This window comes from Pseudorca crassidens, chromosome 12 (assembly GCF_039906515.1).
Source record: "Pseudorca crassidens isolate mPseCra1 chromosome 12, mPseCra1.hap1, whole genome shotgun sequence".
NCBI classification, from domain to species: Eukaryota; Metazoa; Chordata; class Mammalia; order Artiodactyla; family Delphinidae; genus Pseudorca; species Pseudorca crassidens.
The window spans coordinates 13,135,083-13,158,290 of NC_090307.1; the positions used below are offsets into that span (position 1 = coordinate 13,135,083).

The 23,208-nt window shown below is 44.7% G+C and overlaps 1 non-coding gene across 1 annotated transcript; it reads left to right on the forward strand.

Annotated features, from left to right (window-relative positions):
* The first annotated feature begins 15,986 nt into the window (after positions 1-15,986).
* Positions 15,987-16,059, forward strand: TRNAE-UUC (transfer RNA glutamic acid (anticodon UUC)). The gene has a single exon. It is a non-coding gene; the product is annotated as a tRNA-Glu (tRNA).
* The last annotated feature ends 7,149 nt before the right edge of the window (positions 16,060-23,208 follow it).

Here is a 23,208-nt window from a genome sequence, read left to right on the forward strand (position 1 = left end):
ATTGTAAAAATGTTGATCATTCAAAATTGGTTTATAGATTTAAAGGAATCCCAATCAAAATGTCAGGATTTTTTTTAAACTGGCAAACTGATTATAAAAATTCACTGGGAGATGAACAAGCTCAAGAAGAGCCAAAATATTCTTTAAGGAAAAGAACAAAGCTAAAGGATCAACATCACCAGATATGAAGACTTGCTACATAACTCCACCTCTGTGTATCTACCCCAAAGAATCAAAACTAGAGATTCAAACAAATATTTGTATGTTCATGTTCATAGCGGCATTATTGACAATAGCCAAAAGATGGAAGCAACCCAGTGTCCATCAATGGATAAATGGATAAACAAAATGTGGTCTATACATACGATATTATTCAGCCTTGCAAAGGAAGGAAATTCTGACACCTGCTACAACATAAAGGAGCCTTAAGGACATTATGCTAAGTGAAATAAGTTGGACACAAAAGGACAAACATTGTATGATTCCACTTATGTGAGGTGTTTAGCACAGTCAAATTAATAGAGATAAAAAGTAGAATAGAAGTTTCCAGGAACTGGGAACAAGGGAAAACAGGGAGCTGTTGTTTAATGGGTATAGAGTTATCAGTTTCAGAAGATGAAAAAAGTTCTGGAGATCTGTTGCACAACAATGTAAATATACATGGCACTATTGCACTGTACACTTAAAAATGCTTAAGATGGTACATTTTATGTTATATGTTTTACCACAATTTTAAACATGTTTAATTTTTAATTTTAAATGTTTAAAGTTTTAAAAACTCTGGATGTGTATGCTGGTGATGGTTGCAGAACACTGTGAATGTACTCAATGCCACTGAACTGTATACTTAAAAATGGTTAAAATGATGATATTTTATGTTATGTGTATTTTTCCACAATTAAAAAAAAAAGATTTGTTATAAAGCTACAGCAACTAACACAGTTTGATAAAGGCATAAGAACAGACAAATAAACCAATGAAACAGCATAAAAGTCCAGACACAGACCCATACGTATATGGTCACCTGACTGATGATAGTGATGACAAAGCAGTACAATAAGGAAAGACCTATCTTTTCAATAAATAGTGTTGGATCTATTGGATAACCATATGAGGGAAAAATGAGCCTTGACACCTAATTCACACTATACACAGAAATAAATTCCAGATGGCTTGTAGAACTAAATGTAAAAGATAAAATACTAAATCACCTAAAAAAACACAGAAGAATATCTAAAATGCACCAACTCTAAAAGAAGAGACTGGTCAACTAGACTTAACTGAAATTAGGGACTGTTATTCATCAAAGATAACATTAAAAAGGTGAAAAGGCAAGCCTCAGAGTGTGGGAAGACATATGTAATACATATACCCAACAAATAAGTTATCTTCCAAATATGTAAAAAGTCCTAGAAGTCAATAAGAAAAAGACAGACAATCCAACAGAAAAATGAACAGAAGACTTAAGCAGTTAGTTCACAAAAGAATATAACCAAATGACCAATAAACATACTAAAAGGTGCTCAACATTAAAGTAAGACTATATTAAGACATCACCACAAAATTAAATTAAATTAAATTAAAAGACAGAGAGTACCAAGGGTTGATGAGATTTTGGAACAACTAAAACTCATGTACTGATAATGGGAGCATACCGTGGTATAAATACTCCAGAAAATCAATCATCCATATCTCCTAAGCTGAGAATATACACACTTTATGACCCAGAAATTCCACTCCTAGGTATAAACTCCCACAGAAATTCAGCAAGAATGTTAATTGCAACACTATTCATAATAACCTCAAAGTGGAAAAAACTAAAATGTCCATTAAAAGCAGAATGGATAAATAAATTGCAGCATAATCCAGAAAATGGAATACTATACAGCAATTAAAAAGAACAAACCGCTGTTACACATGATATAATGGGTGAATTTCACAAACACAATGTTGAACAAAAGAAGGCAGATACAAAAATGACCCCATTTATATATAATCCAAAACTAGGCAAAAGTAGTCCATAGTATTCGCAGTCAGGAGGATAATGATCCCTTAGTAGGGCTGTGACTGGAAGGGACATAAAGGAGACTTCTGGGGAAATTTTCAGCCTGTAGCCTCCAGTGCTGTGTCACCTCAGGCCAAACAACCAACAGGGAGGGAACTCAGCCCCACCCATGAGCAGACAAGCAGATTAAAGTTTTACTGAGCTATGCCAATCAGAGCAACACCCAGCTATACCCACCACCAGTCCCTCCCATCAGGAAGCTTGCACAAACCTCTTACATAGCCTCATCTACCAGAGGGCAGACAGCATAAGCAAGAAGAACTACAATCCTGGAGCCTGTGGAACAAAAACCACATTCACAGAAAGACAGACAAGATGAAAAGGCAGAGTAATATGTACCAGATGAAGGAACAAGATAAAACGCCAGAAAAACAACTAAATGAAGTGGAGATAGGAAACTTTCCAGAAAAAGAATTCAGAATAATGATAGTGAAGATGATCCAGAACCTCAGAAAAAGAATGGAGGCAACGATCGAGAAGATGTAAGAAATGTTTAACAAAGACCTAGAAGAATTAAAGGACAAACACCTAGAAGAATTAAAGAACAAACAAACAGAGATGAACAATACAATAAATGAAATGAAATATACGCTAGAAGGAATCAATAGCAGAATAACTGAGGCAGAAGAACGGATAAGTGACCTGGAAAACAGAATGGTGGAATTCACTGCTGCAGAACAGAATAAAGAAAAAAGAATGAAAAGAAATGAAGACAGCCTAAGAGACCTCTGGGAAAACATTAAACACACCAACATTCACATTATAGGGGTCCCAGAAGGAGAAGAGAGAGAGAAAGGACCCAAGAAAATATTTGAAGCGATTATCATCAAACACTTCCCTAACATGGGAAAGGAAATAGCCACCCAAGTCCAAGAAGCACAGAGTCCCAGGCAGGATAAACCCAAGGAGAAACACAGCGAGACACATAGTAATCAAACTGACAAAAATTAAAGATGAAGAAAAATTATTAAAACAAGGGAAAAATGACAAATAACATACAAGGGAACTCCCATAAGGTTAACAGCTGATTTCTCAGCAGAAACTCTACAAGCCAGATAGGAGTGGCATTATATATTTAAAGTGATGAAAGGGAAGAACCTAAAACCAAGATTACTCTACCCAGCAAGGATCTCATTCAGATTCGACGGAGAAATCAAAAACTTTACAGACAAGCAAAAGCTAAGAGAATTCAGCACCACCAAACCAGCTCTATAACAAATACTAAAGGAATTTCTCTAAGTGGGAAACACAAGAGAAGAAAAGGACCTACAAAAACAAACCCAAAATAATAGAAAATGGTAATAGGAACATACATATCAATAATTACCTTAGATGTGAATGTATTAAATGCTCCAACCAAAAGACACAGGTTTGCTGAATGGATACAAGAACAAGACCCATATAAAAGATGTCTACAACAGACCCACTTCAGACCTAGGGACAAATACAGACTGAAAGTGAGGGGATGGAAAAAGATATTCCATGCAAATGGAAGTCAAAAGAAAGCTGGAGTAGCAATGCTCATATCAGACAAAATAGACTTTAAAATAAAGAATGTTACGACAGAAAGGAAGGACACTACATAATGATCAAGGGATCAATCCAAGAAAAAGATATAACAATTATAAATATATATGCTCCCAACATAGGAGCACCTCAATACATAAGGCAAATGCTAACATCTATAAAAGAAGAAATCAACAGTAACAAAATAATAGTGGGGGACTTAAACACCACACTTACACCAATGGACAGATCATCCAGACAGAAAATTAATAAGGAAACACAAGCTTCAAGTGACACAGTAGACCAGATAGATTTAATTGATATTTATAGGACATGCCATCCAAAAACAGCAGATTACACTTTCTTCTCAAGTGCACACGGAATATTCTCCAGGATGGATCATATCTTAGGTCACAAATCAAGCCTCGGTAAATTAAGAAAACTGAAATCGTTTCAAGCACCTTTTCCAACCACAATGCTATGAGATTAGAAATCAACTAAAGGGAAAAAAATATATAATACAAACACATGGAGGCTAAACAATACGTTACTAAATGACTAAGAGATCACTGAAGAAATCAAAGAGGAACTCAGTAAATACCGAGACAAATTACAACAAAAATACGATGATCCAAAACCTATGGGATGCAGCAAAAGCAGTTCTAAGAGGGAAGTTTATAGTAATACAATCCTACCTCAAGAAACAAGAAAAATCTCAAATAAACAATCTAACCTTACACCTAAAGGAACTAGAGAAAGAAGAACAAACAAAACCCAAAGTTAGCAGAAGGAAAGAAATCATAAAGATCAGAGCAGAAATAAATGAAAAGAAACAAAGAGAACAATAGCAAAGAGCAAGAAAACTAAAAGCTGGTTCTTTGAGAAGATAAACAAAACTAATAAACCTCTAGCCAGACTCATCAAGAAAAAGAGGGAGAGGACTCAAATCAATAAAATTAGAAACGACAAAGGATAAGTTACAATGGACACTGCAGAAATACAAAGCATCATAAGAGACTACTACAAGCTACTCTATGCCAATAAAATGGACAACCTGGAAGAAATGGACAAATTTTTAGAAAGGTATAACCTTCCAAGAGAGAACCAGGAAGAAATACAAAACATGAACAGACCAATCACAAGTAATGAAATTGAAACTGTGATTAAAAATTTTCCAACAAACAAAAGTCCAGGAGCAGATGGCTTCACAGGTGAATTCTATCAAACATTTAGAGAAGAGCTAACACCGGTCCTTCTTGAACTCTTCCAAAAAATTGCAGAGGAAGGAAACTCCCAAACTCAGTCCACCGTCATCCTGATACCAAAACCAGACAAAGGTACTACAAAAAAAGAAAATTATAGACCTGTATCACTGATAAATATAGATGCAAAAATCCTCAACAAAATACTAGCAAACAGAATCCACTAACACATTGAAAGAATCATATACCATGATCAAGTGGGATTTATCCCAGGGATGCAAAGATTCTTCAATATATGCAAATCAATCGATGTGATACACCATATTAATAGATTAAGGAATAAAAACCATATGATCATCTCAATAGATGCAGAAAACGCTTTTGACAAACTTCAAAACCCATTTATGATAAAAACTCTACAGAAGTGGGCATAGAGGGAACCTACCTCAACATAATAAAGGCCATATATGACAAACCCACAGCAAACATCATTCTCAATGGTGAAAAAATGAAAGCATTTCCTCTAAGATCAGGGACAAGACAAGGATGTCCACTCTCACCACTATTATTCAACATAGTTTTGGAAATCCTAGCCACGGCAATCAGAGAAGAAAAAGAAATAAAACGAATACAAATTGGAAAAGAAGAAGTAAAAATGTCACTGTTTGCAGATGACATGACACTATACATAGATAATCCTAAAGCTGCCACCAGAAAACTACTAGAGCTAATCAATGAATTTGGTGAAGTTGCAGGATACAAAATTAATGCACAGAAATCTCTCACATTCCTATACACTAACAACAAAAGATCAGAAAGAGAAATTAAGGATACAATCCCATTGACCATTGCAACAAAAAAAATAAAATACCTAGAAATAAACCTACCTAAGGAGGTAAAAGACCTGTACTCAGAAAACTATAAGACACTTTAGAAAGAAATCAAAGATGACACAAACAGATGGAGAGATATATATACCATGTTCTTGGATTGGAAGAATCAATATTGTGAAAATGACTATACTACCCAAAGCAATCTACAGATTCAATGCAATCCCTATCAAATTACCAATGGCATTTTTCACAGAACTAAAACAAAAAATCTTAAAATTTGTATGGAGACACAAAAGTCCCCAAATAGCCAAAGCAATCTTGAGGGAAAAAAGCAGAGCTGGAGGAATCAGACTCCCTGACTTCAGACTATACTACAAACCTACAGTAATCTAGACAATATGGTGGGCTTCCCTGGTGGCGCAGTGGTTGAGAGTCCGCCTGCCGATGCAGGGGACACGGGTTCATGCCCCGGTCCGGGAAGATCCTACGTGCCGCGGAGCGGCTGGGCCCGTGAGCCATGGCCGCTGAGCCTGCACGTCCGGAGCCTGTGCTCCGCAACGGGAGAGGCCACAACAGTGAGAGGCCTGTGTACTGCAAAAAAATAAAATAAAATAATAATAATAATAGTGTATCAATATTGGCTTATCGATTGTAGCAAATATACTGGCTTATCAGTTGTAACCCTAACCTAAGATGGTAATAATGTGAGAAACTGTGTGTCGGGAGATAGGGTATATGAGACTCTACTTTCTGCACAATTTTTCTGTAAACCTGAAACTGCTCTTGAAAATAAAGTCTATTAATTAAAAAAAAAATAAGCAAAGTCAAAGACAAAAAATATTTGCAACTTTTATCACAAAGGACTAATATCATGAATGTATAAAGAGTCAAAAAAAAAAAGGGAAAAGAAAGGGACTAACAATATGAATGAAAAAAATGGCAAAAGATACAACAGCTAATTCACAAAAAATAAATGCAAAAGTCCTTTAAACACATGAAGAGATCCTAGACTCCATTCAAGTAAAAGAGATGCAAATTAAAACTATCCCGTGATACTATTTCTCACGTATCAGACTGGTAAATATTCATAAATATGACAAGCACTCTGACCAGAGACCGTGGGGAAGAGGCATTTGCATACACTGCTGTTAAAAATGCAAACCAGTACAACGTCTAGGAAAGGGAATTTGCAATGCCAACTGAAATCCCACGTGCATTTTCCTTTGACTCAGTAATCCCACTTCTAGAAATCTATCCCAGAGACATCGGAAAGAAAAGCGACACAGTGTTTGTGCAAGGCATGGTAGCATTATGCGTGATACCAAAACCTTGGAAACAACCCAAATATCCATCCACAGGCTGAATAAAATGAGGTGTACACCTTCATGAAGCACTATACCTGGCACTGTAAAAAGTCACAAGGAAGGTCTTAAGTATGGATATGGAGAGATCTCCTATATATTGTTAGGTGAAAAAAAAAATCAAGGTGCAGAGAGTGTCTGTAGTATACCATCTTTGGGGCTTATCTTTTCAAAAAGAAACAATGGAAGGATAAAGAAAATGAATACAAAAAGCTTGTCTGGGGGAAGGTGGGATTGGGTGAGTGAAACAAGAACAGAAGCTAGACTTCTTGAGATGTACCTTGTTTCATAGTTTTCACTTTGGGGTCATGTGAGTGTTTACATAAATAAACACAAAATTATTAACACGCATCCCCATTTTCCTGGTTCCAGGTCACTGCACACTGCTGTGACAAACATCCTTACACGTCGGACCCTTCATTTCTATGGGATTCTAGAGGTCATGTGTTTTTTAACTTTACATTATGGAATTGTCAAGCATACAGACATAGAAAAAATGTATAACAAACCTAACATACATTGAACAGCTGGCAGAACCTCACACAGAAAGCATGACTCTGTGGCTTTTCAATGCAGTATTCTGATTGTGTATACCTGGTGGAATATGCCTTAAAGACACGAAAGAACAACAAAATAATTGGAAACTGGCCGTGAGAGCCAAAACCTGAAAGGGCTCCCACTGATCTAAGTGGGAGCAATTTGAGCAGTTAAAAGAATAATGAATGCAATGGATTGAAACCCATGAAATATATAAAATCTATGAATTCATAATTATACTGAAAAAAATTGGTCGCCATTGGAGAGTATGAGGGTGTCATTTATTCTGTCTTTCCTATACAGACTGTATTCAGGAAAGCCAAAAAAGTTCATGAGGAAAAGTTTATTTTCCTAGAAGAATTCCAGCCAATCATTTCAGAAGGAATGACAGAGCTAGAAAATCACCATCTGTGACATCTCATGGAACGACGGCTCTAGGCTGTGTCATTAGTCCATGTTTAGACCAGTCAGTGGAAGGCTGGTGGATGACTCCATCATGGAGTGATCAGACTGACACGCTCTGAACCCACTGGTCAATATTAGCTACCCCTGGGGTTTGCATATGTGGATTATGTGTCTGGGTGAACACACAGGCCTATGGAGTCTGTGTATATAGACAAGCATGGGAAAAGACAATGCTGGGTCAGCAGCCTACTGGGTGGGGAATCTGGATGGGGCAGTCCCATTGTGCAAAGCTCTGTCATGTGTGCATGAAGAAAGGCGTAAGTCACCAGAGCACGTACCATGGGCTCCGCTCAGAAAACTCCACGTGGAAAAGCCTCCCGTGTTCCCAGCACCCCAGCCCTGGCTGCACAGACCATGGGCTGAGTCCTGAGGCTCTACAACAGGAGGACGGGACGCCAATACAAATGGTTAATGCTCGGAGCAGATGCGTTTCTGCAGGATTTTATTACAAAGTCTGGTTCACCAGGAACTGGCACCACACTCAGGCCCTGAGGAGAGGAAAATACCGGACAGACGGACCCCAGAAGGGGCCAGACCGGGGGAGGAGAGACGGGGGGAAAACTGAGTCAGCTCAGGCACTGGTCAACTACAAGGGCTCTTCAGGACCTACTGGGAATTATCCGAGCGCCCAGTAAGCCCTGATGGAAGGGTGCGTTCTTACCACATGTCTCCAGGGGTTAAATGCACAGGCTGGAGAAGGAAGGGCATAAAGGGAGCGGGGCTGCTCCTGGACGTAAGAAAGTGACCATCCAGGGCCGTGTCTGCTCGGATGGGCCCTGGAAGACAGGTGAGTCTTGATCCAACACTATGCCTTAGAGTTTAGGTTCACAATATGGTGGCTCTGATCTGAATTCCAGCAAAATGAGTTAGTTCCTTGAGCACCAAAAATCTCTCATTGTAAGGTGGTCTAGAGATGAGAAACCCCTGTACCCAATAATGCAGAGATGGTACAAGGTCCAGATCTATTTACATCTGTCTTCAGAATTTAACGATTTGGCAAGATGATACATATGTAAGTGGTCCATAAACTGCAGGGCACTGTACAACTATCGGCACCTCTGCTACAGGATGCCTTGGACTTTTAACTTGGTGAAAGAGACCGGCGTGAATAAAAACGTTGGTGCTTTCCTAATGTCAGTCTCTAAGTTCCAGCCAGCTATGCCATTTCAGATGGCTGAAATTTAATTCAAGTGAACAAGAGGTCAAGCCTGAAGGAAGGGTGCAGAGAGAGGAAACAGGGTGGGGAAGAAACCACGATGAGGGACCTCAGAGCTTTCCCGGAGGTGCTGAAATGGGAAATAATTAACCTTTGGAAAGCCTGCAAGGTGACCTGGTATCTTCTGCCCCTGCCCGGCCGCCCAGGCTGGAAGGTTAATTAGTTTGCCCTGTACGGAAGGGCCAGGCCTAAAATTTAGAAGCACTGGCTGGACGCCTCACGTGCCCTCCTCCTGAGCAGAAGTCAGAGAGGGGGGTGCTCTCTCCATGGGGGTGACCCACCCACAGGGGTGGAGCTCACCCCACCCCAGTCCTCATCCCCTCCATTACCCCCGGGGGCCACCCGAGGGCGCTCCTATGGTGTTCTGCCAGCGGCGCCCACCATCTGTCCTCCTGCCGCGGACATCAGTTGGCGCCACTCTGGGGCCAGTGCTATTTTCTGGCCACGGTCTCATCAATGTCACCACCCTCCCTTGCAGACACCCGAATTCTGAGAGGAAGCTGCCGTTTACCAGGGAAGAGGCCTTGCCCTCTGGGCCAGCTGGCTCTGCGACCTGGCGGCCCTGCCAGGATGCATCCTCCCCACTCCAAAGGAGGCTCCAGAGGTGAAGGAATCTGTCAGAACTTGTTTTTCTGTGATAATTAGTGCTCTGGTTTCCAGTTGTGTTAAATGGGGTACTTGAGTCCTTGCCTCACCGGGAGCTGGAAAAAGAACTCTCCATTTTCTACGCTTGTCCTTCAACAACTACGAGTTTCCACTCTGGAAGCAAAATAGAGTCGCCTAGGGTGCTTTAAAAAATACTCATGGAGGTCCCACCCCCAGGCCAATTAAATCAGAATTTCTCAGGGTGTGACGCTGGCATCAGTATTTTTTAATACACCCCAAGTATTCTCGTGTGGAGCCAGGGTTGAGAACCACTGAGGGGAAAATACACCAACAGCCCTGATAACGCAGCGCCAGATGTGCGGCTCCAATACTTGTTCAGGACTCGTCAAGACTGCCCTTCATTTCCTGGAGTGGCTATTCTCAGGCTCCCAATTCTGCCTGACCTCTGACCCTCCCGGCACAAGATCCAGCCTCCAGTGCACTGAATCCAACTCCAGATGCCAGGCCAGCCCAGTCTCCGGACCCAACCTGTGGTCTGGTTTCTCCAGACAAAGCCAGCCCCACACGCCCCTCATCAGGCCCTTCCCTGCTCCTCCCCCTCTGCATGGGGTCTCCGGCCGAAATACAGATGCACACTTGGCCCCTCGCTCTTTGACAACGTGGACATGCCCGGCCCCGGGTTCTCGTCACCCCCGATGTCTGCAGGAACGCTGGCTGGGGCCGTGCTGGTGAGGAGAACACAGAGCACCTCCAGGGTGGGGCCTTGGCCCCATTCCTGTTGCCCACTGGCTGCTCCGGACCCAGCCCAGGCTGGGGTGTGTGTACAGGAGCTGTCCCGGGGGTGAGAGCTGCCGTGAGGATGCTTGTTACCAGCCTCCTGCCAACAGCCCCGGACCCCCAGCATCGTCTGCCAGTCCAGCCCAGTCCTGGGCTCCACAGCTCCAATGTCCCACTGCCGGTGACACCTGCTTGAACCAGTACAAGTTCTAGGAGTAACAGTCAGCTCATGGTGCAGACTCATCCAGGTGAGCCCTGACCTGATCAATTCGGGAATCACCAATCCAAGGACACAACGAGGGCACTCCCAGGCTGGACCTCCTGGCTCCCCGCAGAGTTCCCTGCTGTCGTTTCTGAGAGCAATCAAGGTATTGGAAAGGCCCCGTTACAGGTTCAATTATGTCTCCCACAAATTCCTATGTCCAAGTAATAACCTTCAGTACTTCAGAACGTGATTTCACTTAGAAACAGTCGGTGCTGATGTAATTAGTTACGATGAGGTCATGCTGTGGACTCAACCTAATATGGCTGGTGTCCTTCTACGAAGAGGGATATTTGGACACAGACACAGAGGGAGAAGGCCATGTGATGACAAAGGTAGAGATTAGAGTGACACAGCTGTAAACCAAGGAGCACCAGGGGTTGCCAGGAGCCACCGGAAAGAGGTGGGAAGCAAGGATGGCGCCTCCCCTGCAGGTTTCAGAGGGAGTGTGGCCCTGCCGACACCTCATTTCAGATTTCTAGACTCCAGATCCACGAAAAAATGAGTTTCTGTTGTTTTAAGTCACCCAGTTTGCGATACTTTATCAGGGCAGGTCTAGGAAATGAAGACAAGAGGTAAACTCAGGCCTGGTTTTTCAGTTTCTCCTTCGAGTGAGTTTCTACAGGTTAGGATGCTTGCACATGTAACAACCAAAACCCACTCTGACTGGTTTAGACAACAAAGGGGATTTGTTCTATATATCCAGTTGCTTGATAAAAAGAGATCTGCATGCTGACAGTAATCATCAGATGACTATATGAACACGGAGAATTACACAGGGGGACTTGTGTTACTGAGGTTGGGGTGTGGGTACAGCTTTATCATCTCAGACAGAAGACTCTTTCCTCTGAAAATGTGCATTCAACTTACTTCATGGGTTTCCTAGAACAAAACCATCCTTTACATCTGTGGATTGGAAGGGGATTTAGTATTGGAGTCATCCTCAAAAATTCCACACCAGCTTTAGCCTCTTGAGACAAAAGTCTCCCAGCAGGTTTTAGAATCCAGTATGTTCTACCAAGATTTCAAAACTCTTAGTTAGAGCTGTACTGTAGCCAGGGCAGCATCCACTGTGCGTGTGTGTGTGTGTGTGTGTGTGTGTGTGTATGTGTGTGTGTGACAGTTAATAAGCCTTTGGTAGAATAGTCTGAATTTGTCCTCAAACAGTAATTCTCCAGTTCCTTTTCTGATTTATTTCTCGAGCACCATCACCGAGCTCTACCCAGGTGGGACAGTATCTGGAGGCAAAGCATTCCTCAGCACTAGTTCACCACAGGGCTGTAAACATGCAAATTCTCAGGAGTCCAGACACCAGATATCCCAGCCCTGCACACACTGGTGCTGTCAGAGAGAGAACTACAGACTCTTGCTTGAGTTTCTCCAGCAAGGGAACAAAAGCCACAAAGAGTGCTGGACACTTTGCTCAATCCTGTGGGCACGTGTTATACACTAATTGATGCTTTTGCCACCTGGCAGTGCGCTGTTTTGAGCAATTGTATGTCTATAGGAAATAATCAAGTGATTCATTTTTATCTTGAAAACGGCAATAGTTAACATACATTCTATCAATATTGCCTTTTGTCCCCAGCTTCTGGCTCCAATATTTTTTTTTTTTTGCAGTACGCGGGCCTCTCACTGTTGTGGCCTCTCCCGCTGCGGAGCACAGGCTGTGGACCCGCAGGCTCAGCGGCCATGGCTCACGGGCCCAGCCGCTCCGCGGCATGTGGGATCTTCCCAGACCGGGGCACGAATCCATGTCCCCTGCATCAGCAGGCGGACTCTCAACCACTGCGCCACCAGGGAAGCCCTGCCTCCAATATTTAATTGTAATGTATTGTAGTTGCAACAAGTTGAATCAACTGAGATTGAAAAATGAGATGTTAAAAAAAAAAAGTGGAAAAACATATCTTTGCGGTCAATATTCATTTTGCAAAGGGTTTTTTTTTTCTGTAAGGAAGCCTGCCAAGAGTGGGAAAGACAATGAAGACAGAAAGTGATTCACTGAATCAGCAGCTTCAGAGAGGTCAGAAGGAGACAGAACTGGCCCTTGTACTTGGCAAAGAGAAGAGAGTCAAGAGGTTGGCTGGAAGCCCCGGAAATGCATCCTGTGAGACAAAGAGAGGGGTGTGTGTGACCACGCAGTGGTCAGGAGGATGGGGTGGATGCCACACTGCTGGGGGAGGGAGAGGTGCCCCCAGCCTCCTAGGACATGACCTCCGCCCTCCCACACCTTGGCTCCCATCAGGGCCCCTTCCCTTTCCTGGAAGTCAATGTTCCCTTTATGTCAACAACCTCTCCATGACCTTAATATTCTCCACCCGCCAGGCTTCTGCTTGGGTTGTCCCAGAAGTGACCTTTTGGTCAGAAACTCCTCAGTAAGAAGATTGGATCCATGGGGTCACTCACCTGGGACCCCTGGCACTTAGTTCACCAGACTAAGAAAGCTGAGGCTAGAAGATGTTGTCAAACAAAATCTCCCTAGACTTTCTCCAGAAATCATGTCCTGGAATTATCCCAAGCATTTTTTTTTTTTTGGCTGTGTTGGGTCTTTGTTGCTGTGCACAGGCTTTCTCTAGTTGCGATGAGCAGAGGCTATTCTTCGTTGCGGTGCGCGGGCTTCTCATTGTGGTGGCTTTTCTTGTTGTGGAGCACGGGCTCTAGGTGCGTGGGCTTCAGTAGTTGTGGCTCGTGGGCTCAGTAGTTGTGGCTCATGGGCTCCGTGGTTGTGGCTCGTGGGCTCTAGAGCGCAGGCTCAGTAGTTGTGGTTCACAGGCTTAGTTGCTCCGCAGCTTGTGGGATCTTCCCGGACCAGGGCTCGAACCCGTGTCCCCTGCATTGGCAGGCGGATTCTTAACCACTGCACCACCAGGGAAGTCCCCAAGCATTTTGTAATCCCACCTCGACCTTCCAAAAAGTCTCAGTGAAGGAGGAGGAAGTCATTTATGCGTCCGTTGGACATTTGTTATTGTCACCTACCACGTGTGGGCCTGGTACTTTGGGTCGTATTTGGGATACTTCATGAAGACAGGCAAGTTTCTACTCTCATGAAGCTTACAACATAATGAAGGGATGCTGAACAAAGGAATACACAAACTCGTTTCAGTATTGACAAAGGATATGAAGAAATTAAAATGCAGCCATGCAGTACAGGGTGACTTCGAAGGGGCCACCTCAGTGTGGGTGGTCAAGAAGAGCCTTCTGAGGGGGTGATAATCTGAGCCAAGATCAGAACAGAGAAGGAGGCAGACATGAGACCATCTAAGGAAGAGGATATAATGGATCTAAGTGGGAAGATGCTCATCTTGTTCAGCAGGAAGGAAGCCAGTGTGAAGTGACTGGTGACTCTCAACAGAGGCGCTTTTTCCCACCAGGGGATACTGGACAATTGTGTTGCCACACTGGGGGAGGGTGCTGCTGGCAGCTAGTGGGTAGGGGTGGAGATGACGCTAAACATCCTATAGTGCACAGGGCAGCCGCCCATGATGAAGAATTATCTGGACCAAAATGTCACTGGTGCTGAGGTTAGAGGGTAAACTCGAGTGTAAGAGTGGCAAAGGTGGGCAGGGAGGTGATGGGGCCGTATTGGGCTGTGCAGCCCTCATGAGGAATTGGGGTCACTCTAGAATGATGGAGCCCACTAGAGACTGCTCCTCTGGAGCCCGGCATGGTCTTCTCTCTTGCACTGATGGTTCTGGTGGAAAATTAACAGGAGTGGTACCACAACAGACCCTCATATAGAAGCCCAAACAAGAGAGAAGGGTGGCTTCGACGAGCAGGGGAGATGCAGAGACATGGATGGTTTGGGGATATGCTCTCAAGATGAAACAGACAGCTCTGTCGGTGAACTGGCTTGTGTGCAGCGGTGGGGGAAAGAGGAATCATGCATGATTCCTGAGATGTTCGCTGGAGCAACTGGATGGTTACTTGTGAAAGACTAAGAGAGGATTCTTTTGCGGTAAAAAACCAGAAGTTCTGTTTTTGGATGCGATGAGTTTGAGACACTTATTAAACATCCACATGCAGAGATACGGCAGACAGTGGGCTATCACCATATAGATGGTATTTAAAGTAGATAAGATGCACTAAAATCCATCAATTGTGTGCCGGTTTATAGTAGACTACTTAAACAGTAATACTAACTTCAATATCAAAGGGAAAAAAAAAAGGCAATATCAAAAATATCACATTGTCCTGCCTCTTGCAGTTTGCATAGAAAAAGTTGGTTAAGCTCTAATAATATATGATTCTTGGAAGAATAATTTTTTTAAAAGAGGCAGGACAATGTGAACTAAGAAGATGTTGACAAATACAGAATGATCCAGCAAAAGAGTTAAAATCAGGGCTCACAGAACTTGAACTTCTTTGTGGCACCCCAACTTCACTTTCCTGATTCAATCGTCCCCCTGGTGGGGTTGCTGTTATCCCACTTCTCCGTGAGCCACCTCCCAAGCATCCGCAAGGACCACTGAAGAAAATGCCCCTCTGTGAAGCCATCTCTGTTCCTGACCCGAGTGGCTGTTCTTTTCTGTGCATTTGAGACACCTGAAATCCAGTCCTTCCCACAAGCCAGGCCTATGTTAATGTCGTATCCTCTCATTGAGTGCTATGACTATGTACTATGAACCCCAGTTTGCAGACCAAGTAACTAAAGCACTGGGAGGTGAAATTGCCAAGGTCACCCAGCTAGTCAGAGGCAGAGTCAGGATCTGAACTCAAGGCTGTCTACTCCAGAACTCCTGCTCCTATTATTTTTTCAATGACTGTTTTCCTCCACTAGACTTTCAAGTCCTTAAAGAACAAATCAAGCCACACTGGGTTCACGGTGAATACCAAGTGCCCTAGGTTTGCAAAGTGCCCCATGTTTGGAAGTAGTCTTGACATTTGAAATTCTACCGTGAAATCACAGCTACAAGTTTCAGTCTCTAGGCATTTACAACTCAGGCCACTGAAATCTGCTATAAACCACCAGTCACTAAAGGAACACCTTGCAGAGAGGAAAAGTAAAAATCTTGATTTTTCTTCTTGAAGCTGAGATGTTTATTTAAAAATCAGCCCAAAGCTGTATCAGAATTTACTCTTTACCGAATTTCCTTTCTTTTTCCAGGAAGAAAAAAAATATATCACTTTCCCCTTTTGTAGCAGGTTCTATGGGGAATTCCCTGGTGGTCCAGTGGTTAGGACTCGGCACTTTCACTGCCGAGGCCCCGGGTTCTATCCCTGGTCAGGGAACTAAGATCCTGCAAGCCACACAGTATGGCCAAAAATAAAACATAATAACAATAAATAAATTGTAGCAGGTGCTCTGACCTCATCACTGTCCTCCCTCAGACAACACTGCCCCACCCACTGACCTTCACCATCGTTATGGGGCCGCATTTACTCTACAACTGGAAACCAAAGCACATCTTCCTACACTGCAGACAGTAACAGCTTAGGTCCCTACCTCTTGCTCCAACTGTTCATAAATTTTAAGCAGGATAATAGCAAAGATGTTCACTGCAGTGTTATTTAAAACAGCAAATAGCTAGAAACCATCCAAATGACCACCATTATTGATGTAGTTGATCAAATTGTGATACATTCACCTAACAGAATATTACCAGCTTTTTAAAATGTTTACTAAGAATTTTTATTAACAAGGGAAGATGATCACCACATAATTGGAAAAAAAAAAGGATATTGAATATAACATAAGCACAATGTGTATTAAAAGTGGCACTTACAAGATTCCCGGAACACCGCCTTGTTACCTCACCACCATCCAACCAGAAGAAAGTCACACACCCTGCAGCCCTCACCCCAAATTTTGCCTATGAAAACTTCTCCCTAAAAACTATCAGGGAGTTAGGGTTTTTTGAGCACGAGCCACCCATTTTCCTTGGTTGCCCCTGCAATAAACCTTTCTCTGCTCAGGAAAAAAAAAAAAAAATTGGTACATAGACAAAAGACTAGAAAGAAATAAAACAATGGCAATGTGTTAATGGGATCATGGCTCAGCTTTTTTCCTCATTAAGCTTCCTAACTTTTCCAGATTTTTGTGTGCATTATCTTCTAGTCAGAAAAAGACATTATTGGTTATATTTTAAAATGTATCTGTGGCTTCTGGGGTGACAGAAGCCTTTGTTCCATTTCTGGCACCTTTCTAAAGACGGTTAGTCATTTCTAGTGCTGAAAAGGAAGGGTACCAATTAAAAAGCCCACAAGGTGTTTGCAAAGTTGGTGCATTCTTTTATGCATAAAAATGTGTTGAAAGAATATTATGTGCTAGGTGCAGGGCAAGTCCTGAGATACAGATATTAGTAAGGCAAGGTCTCCCCTTCAAGGAGCTTACAAGATGCCCATTTAAAATCTTAGAATGAGAAAAGAATGTGTAAAGAAAGGTGGACCCAAATCCTTAAAGGTGAATACATTTCTATTATCATCATTTAAAAAACCTACCTAGTGACTTAAACAATCAACCAAGAGTGACAACCTAAATGGGGGTCCCAAATATTGATATTTGTTGCAAATCTATCCCCTAACCTTCCGAAGGTCTGGCTGTAATCCCTCCTTTCCCTCTCCAGTACCCTCCACAGGAAGGTAATGCAACACACCAGAAATATCCCGAATATGGTTTGTGCTCAAGTCTTACCTCAGAGTTATATTTCCTCCTCCTATAAAAAGTAGCTCCCTATCCATAAATTGCATCGTACTCGACAGATCTTTCCTTTTGCAGTCATGAGACCTCTCCCATGCTGTCATCTGGTTTGTGACATCCTGGATCCTCCCCAAGTACAGACCAGCCTGTCCCCTTGCTCTCCTGGGCAGTCCCTCTTCACTAAGGCAGCGAGAACACAATTCTGTCTAGTGACAGATCCACAGACACACCCTACCCCCCAAAAAACCCCAACAAAAACAAAAACAAAAAACCCCCAAAGCCCTCTTCCTTATCTTTTTAAGCTAAATTTTGCAAGATCAGATCCATCTAGCATGAAAAGGTCCCAAACTATCCAAAGTGCTGACGACCCCTGAAGCACTCCCAGTGAGACAGGCAGTTAAATGCAATGGAAAACTGCTACTTGCCCTAAACTCAAACTTTTGTTTGATTAAGGGTTAATCGGGGGGGATTAATCTCCTGCCATAGTGCTGTCCTGGGAGCAGTGAATGACAGAGCTGGAAAGGACCCAAGGTTGCTGTGTTCACAGCCTTCCTGTTACAAACTGAGGTCCCCAGAGCCCAAGGGACTTGCCTGAATTCCCACTGTTGGGTCAGAGCCAGCAGGCACCTGGCTCTTATTCTCACAGAGGGCTCAGTCCCAGGGTTTCAAACTTTTACTTCTCACAGAAAAACAAAGGTGCAGCCTGCAGTATGTGTGTGTGTGCTTGTGCGTGCGCATGTGTATTAATACATTACATACATGTACCACATGGTGAAGATGGTCTCATCCACGAAATGGTTAAAAAATGGTGATAAGAGACAGCTGGGAGCCAGCCAGGCTGCTCTGACACCTCCTGGCGGTGACCTGACCTGGGGCTGATCCTTGGAACCCTGAGCCTCAGCTTCCTGTGTAAATGAGGATTATAATAGTCTTCACCTCCCAGGGCTATTGTCAAGATTAAGCCAACCACTAAAGTAAAGCAAGTGTCCGACACTTCTTTAAAGCCGTGTATGAATTTAAGTCTCACAACTTTCAGAAATGCAAACAAACAGAAAGGGAAGTTCTGATATTTTCTTCCCACACCCAGTGGTTCCTCTGGTGCATCCCAGGGCTGAACACACGCCCCTGAGGAGACCACACTGTCCTCCATGCTCCCTCCCCGGCTGGCACTGGCCAGAAACGCACCTCCTCACAAGGCTTTGCACTGGCGCTGGTGTCCCTCTGGCGCCAGCTTTGTCCACACACCTTCCCCTAGGGCCCAGTGGCGGTCCCAGTGGAATATTATGCAACCAGGCCACAAGCATTTCATCTGCTGGGAAGAATCCTGCTCCCTGAGAAAACCCCCGAACGGTGCCTGTTCCAATCTGTCTTCGGCTCATGTCATGTGAAGAATGACATGAGAGAAGCAAATTCCCAATGCTGCTCACCGTGGTGACAATGGCTGAGATTCATTAAAGGCATAAATCAGCTCATTATCCAGACTGCAGTTTCCACCTGGTTTTGGATCATTTACTTAATATTTATTGATCACTGAGGATGTGAAATGGCCTGTCCTGGGCCAAATAAGCAATTTAAAATAGAGAGATACAGGGTAATGCCTAACCACGGCCAAAGTCATCCGTCCCCAGGAAATTCACAAACACACCCTGGGCAGGTGACCCTGGAGTGGGCGGGTGGGAGCAGCTCACCAGGCACCTCTCACAGCGCCAAGGAACTCTATTAAGGTCAACCAGAGGAAATTTGGGGATGCAGCCAATGTCTAGTACACCCAAACATATGAAAAGGGTTCCACCTCTTACCTGTGTCAACGCGCTGCCGCTTGAAGGGCCAACAGCAGGACTCAAACAGGGGAGGGGTCTCTCCGCACAGAAGGGAAGGGACTCCCTGCAGACCAGCGAAACCGTAGTGCCCCGCGCGACCTTGCAGCTCCTGCCAATAGCTGAATTAACACGAGTCATGTTCACCAATCCAGGGAGGAAAGTAACATTTTGCTGAGTATCAGAAACTCGTAGTTAGTTCTGGTTCTCACTCCGTCAAAGAGATCACCAAGGCGGGCATCCCTGAATTTCTTTCTCACAACCCTGAGTAAAAGCGCTGCAAAACAGAAGGAGGAGGAAATAAATCAATCCACACGCCCAAAGCCACCCAGAGGAAGGCTGCATTTCGGCCCTGGCTTAAAAAGCTCTTCCCTCCTGCTCTCAAGTCCCCAGGGCCAGGCAGGAGTCGGCGGCTCCCACACCTGGAGGCTGAGCGGACCTCCTGGGAGTCTCTTGGGGAGAGTGGGTGATAATCCTGAACTTCCGGTGATTCTCCTCCTCCCGCCGCCGCCCACACACCTCAGTCTCGGGGGCCTGGGGAAGAGTGACTCCCTGTCCAGTAGAGGCCGAGTCCCTGTGCTGCTCAAAAGCCACCCAGGCCAGTCCCGACTCAGGGACACAGCGCTGGGGCCACAAATTCCCAATCAAAACCCCGGACCCCAAGCGTGACCAGTGTGAGAGGACTTACAGGAGGCAGTTTCCAAATGTTTGAAACCAGGCGCATTGGGATTTTCGTCCATTACTGGGTGGACATTTACGGTGCTTGCAACACACGGGAAACGAAGGTATGGGGCCCAGAGGCCGCGGCGCGAGCCGCACAGGTGCGCGTCGGTGGCTGGAGGGCTCAGGCCGAGGGGACGGCGCCTGAGCGTGAGCACCCTTGAGAAACTGCTTAGTAAGCACCTGCCTTGCGCCAACCTCCTGGAAGACGAGATCTCTCTCAAGCCCCTGGCCTTGGCGGAGGTCTGCGGCCTCATCTCACACCCTCCAGGCCTGGGTTTCCGACCTCTAACCACGCAGCCCCGGGACCCGTCTTGCAGGGCGGCGCCAACGCTCTCTCGCGAGAGTCTGAGAGGACACACTGAGCATGCGCAGCCCGCGCCCCGCCCCTCAGGAGCCGCGTTCTCAGCTTCCTCCCCGCCCCCAGAGGGCGCTCTCTGCCCCAGAGCCCTGAGGGCTTCCGCCTCCGCCTAGCGGCTGACTGCTGAGGGGTTTCCGTAGTCGGAAGCCCCCTCATACAGGGACACAGCCCTCATTCTCCACTGTCAGCATTAAGCAGTAAAGTTGACCTTGCTGCCCCTGCTGCTTATTGCTGTCTTATTTCGCCTTTGGTTCAGAGCCGGGGCAAGGAGGAGGAAAGCTGATAAGGGCCACTCCCCTAATATCCCAACACTCGCGGTCCCCACCCCGGGGTTTTGACCTTGCAGTTTCCTCTGCTTGAAATTCTCTGCCTCCAGATCTTAACTGTCTTCTTTTCATCAGGTTTTAGGTCAAATATCGTTCTTGATTCCATTTTCCTCTTCTGTTTTTTTCACTTTTTTTTTTTACATCTGAAATAATCATGGTCATTTTAAAAGATTTGCTTATTCATTGTCCATCTCCTCCACCAGGAGGTTTTAGGAAGTAGAACTGACAGGACTTGGTGACCGATGACAGGTTCTGCCAGCGTCGGGCTTGCAGGAGGTGCAGGTTTGAGGTACGTTGGGTTTGTGGCGCCTGAGTCCTGCGAGGGAGGTGTCCAGGAGGCGGTGTGGACATGGGCGGGGCGGGGGGGACGATGAGCGCACCCTGGACGAGCCTTGAGTGAGAGTGAGAGGTGAAGGGAGGAGCGCGGAACCCAACTCTTAGGATCTGGCATAAGAGCCTGCAAAATGTGGCGGAGAAGCAGCAGTTATAGCCGGCTCAAAGGCAAAGCAAGAGGGCTGGGGGCCAAAGCGGAGAGGTTGAACAAGGCAGTGATCGCCTGTGGCAGCTGCTGCAACGTCCAGCCCCATCCTCCCTCCCACCACGGTGACCGTGGTGAGCAGCACCCAGACCAGGGCAGCTGAATGGCCAGGAGGGAGCGCGTGAATGGGGAGGAGGGGCGAGGGGCAGAGGCCAGGACCGAAGGGATGGAGGCAGCTGGAAGTTGCAAACAGTAGGCAGGGCGCCCATCTGCATGAACCAGTGGTTTTATTTCTGGCCCAAATGGAAGCGAAAAGGAAGTCAGGGATTTCCAGTGGAGGCCAAGGGACCCATCTTCAACCCTGGATGTGGAGAGCCTTGTGCCTCCACAAGTGAGTGAGGCCCATCCTCAGTGTGCTGGAGTGGAGGGGAAAAGGCTGCAAACATTTTTTTTTTTTTAAACAAATGGGCGTGTTTATCTCAGGTATGGTACCAGGGGATGGGTTGCAGAAAAGGAATTAAACGTGAAGCAGAGGGAGCTCTGAGGTCAGCGTGCTAGAGACAACTGCTGTGTCCATCTTCCACAGGTGTGTAGAATTCAAAGTTGCTCAAAATAAAACCCTGCCTATTGGAGAAAAACAGCTAGGAAATGGTTTTGATGGTGTTTGATGGGCAGAGCAAAGGAGCATTGGTCTTTCTGTTCTTTTCCGTCCCAAGAGTGAGTCTTCAAAGCTCTGTAAAAGCAGGCCCAGGGTCCGTTTGCTCTGTCCTTGCACCCTCTGCGCTCAGCACACTTGGAAGAGGCTCTGTTTGTGGCAAGGCTCCTAGGGTAGAAGCGGTCAAGGTTATTACTGGCTCTCCATTGCAGGAAGGAATCCGAGCTGGGCGTTAATGAGGAACAGCTGGTGGCAGGTGGGCCCTTCCCCCTTCTTTGTTCATTGAAGGTGGGAAGTCAGTAGCATCCCTCAGGAAGTCACGACAGAAACGTTTGAAGGCCACTGGTGGACAGGAAGAACTCACAGTGCTGGATCTCAGTGACCACCCTGCGGGGCTGGGATTGTAATCTAAGGAATATCATGATGAGATTTTAAATTTGAAAGCTGGAGGACTCAAAAATGTTTACATGAAGGGTATATGCCAATTATATGCAGACAGCATTGAAATACATGCCCAATGAAGTTTCCAGGAAAAAAGTCCTGTGGGTTTACCTGTGAGAGATGGTGGTTTCAGCTCCTGAGGAAAAAGTGTGGGTTATTGTGCTTAGGATAAGCAGGGGTGGGCCACATTTCAATGAACTATCTTTAACCTACTGAAACGCTCTAGGAAAAGGAGTATTTGAGTAGCTCTTTAAGATGCATTGTAGACCATCAAACAAACAAAAGACTTTATTTTGCATGCATGATTTATTCCTGGGTTACAGGGCAATTTCTGTTAAGTGGAAAACTGACTTAAGAACCTCCAGATGGGACTTCCCTGGCGGTCCAGTGGTTAAGACTTCACCTTCCAATGCAGGGGGTGCGGGTTCGATCCCTGGTTGGGAAGCTAAGATCCCACATGCCTCGGGGCCAAAAAACCAAACCATAAAACAGAAGCAACATTGTAACAAGTTCAATAGACTTTAAAAATGGTCCACATCAAAAAAAAAAAAAAAAAAAAAAAGAGCCTCCAAATGTTAACTGCAAAGCAGTTTTCTTAAAGACTCAGAAAGGCAAATGACCTGTACATGAGTCCAGGAAAAGGCAACAGCTGGAGTTGCGCCATTTGGGAAAATGATCTTAGTTGCCATTTCAACTTTCTTCCAATAGATAAGATTAGGAATTAGGGGGAAGTTCAGTTTATTGGAATAAGACCTAAGAAATAGTAATGACTAGAAAGTACTTGAAATTTCAGCCTGAAGCCAGTTTTACTTCCACGGCTTTAGAAAAAGAGAGGAATGACAGTGCGAGAAGTTCTAGTCATAAGCAGACGGGAGAAAATTCTCCACGTGTCCTGCCATTCCCCCTCTGAACAGGATAGAACACTGTGTTTCTGATTTAGAAG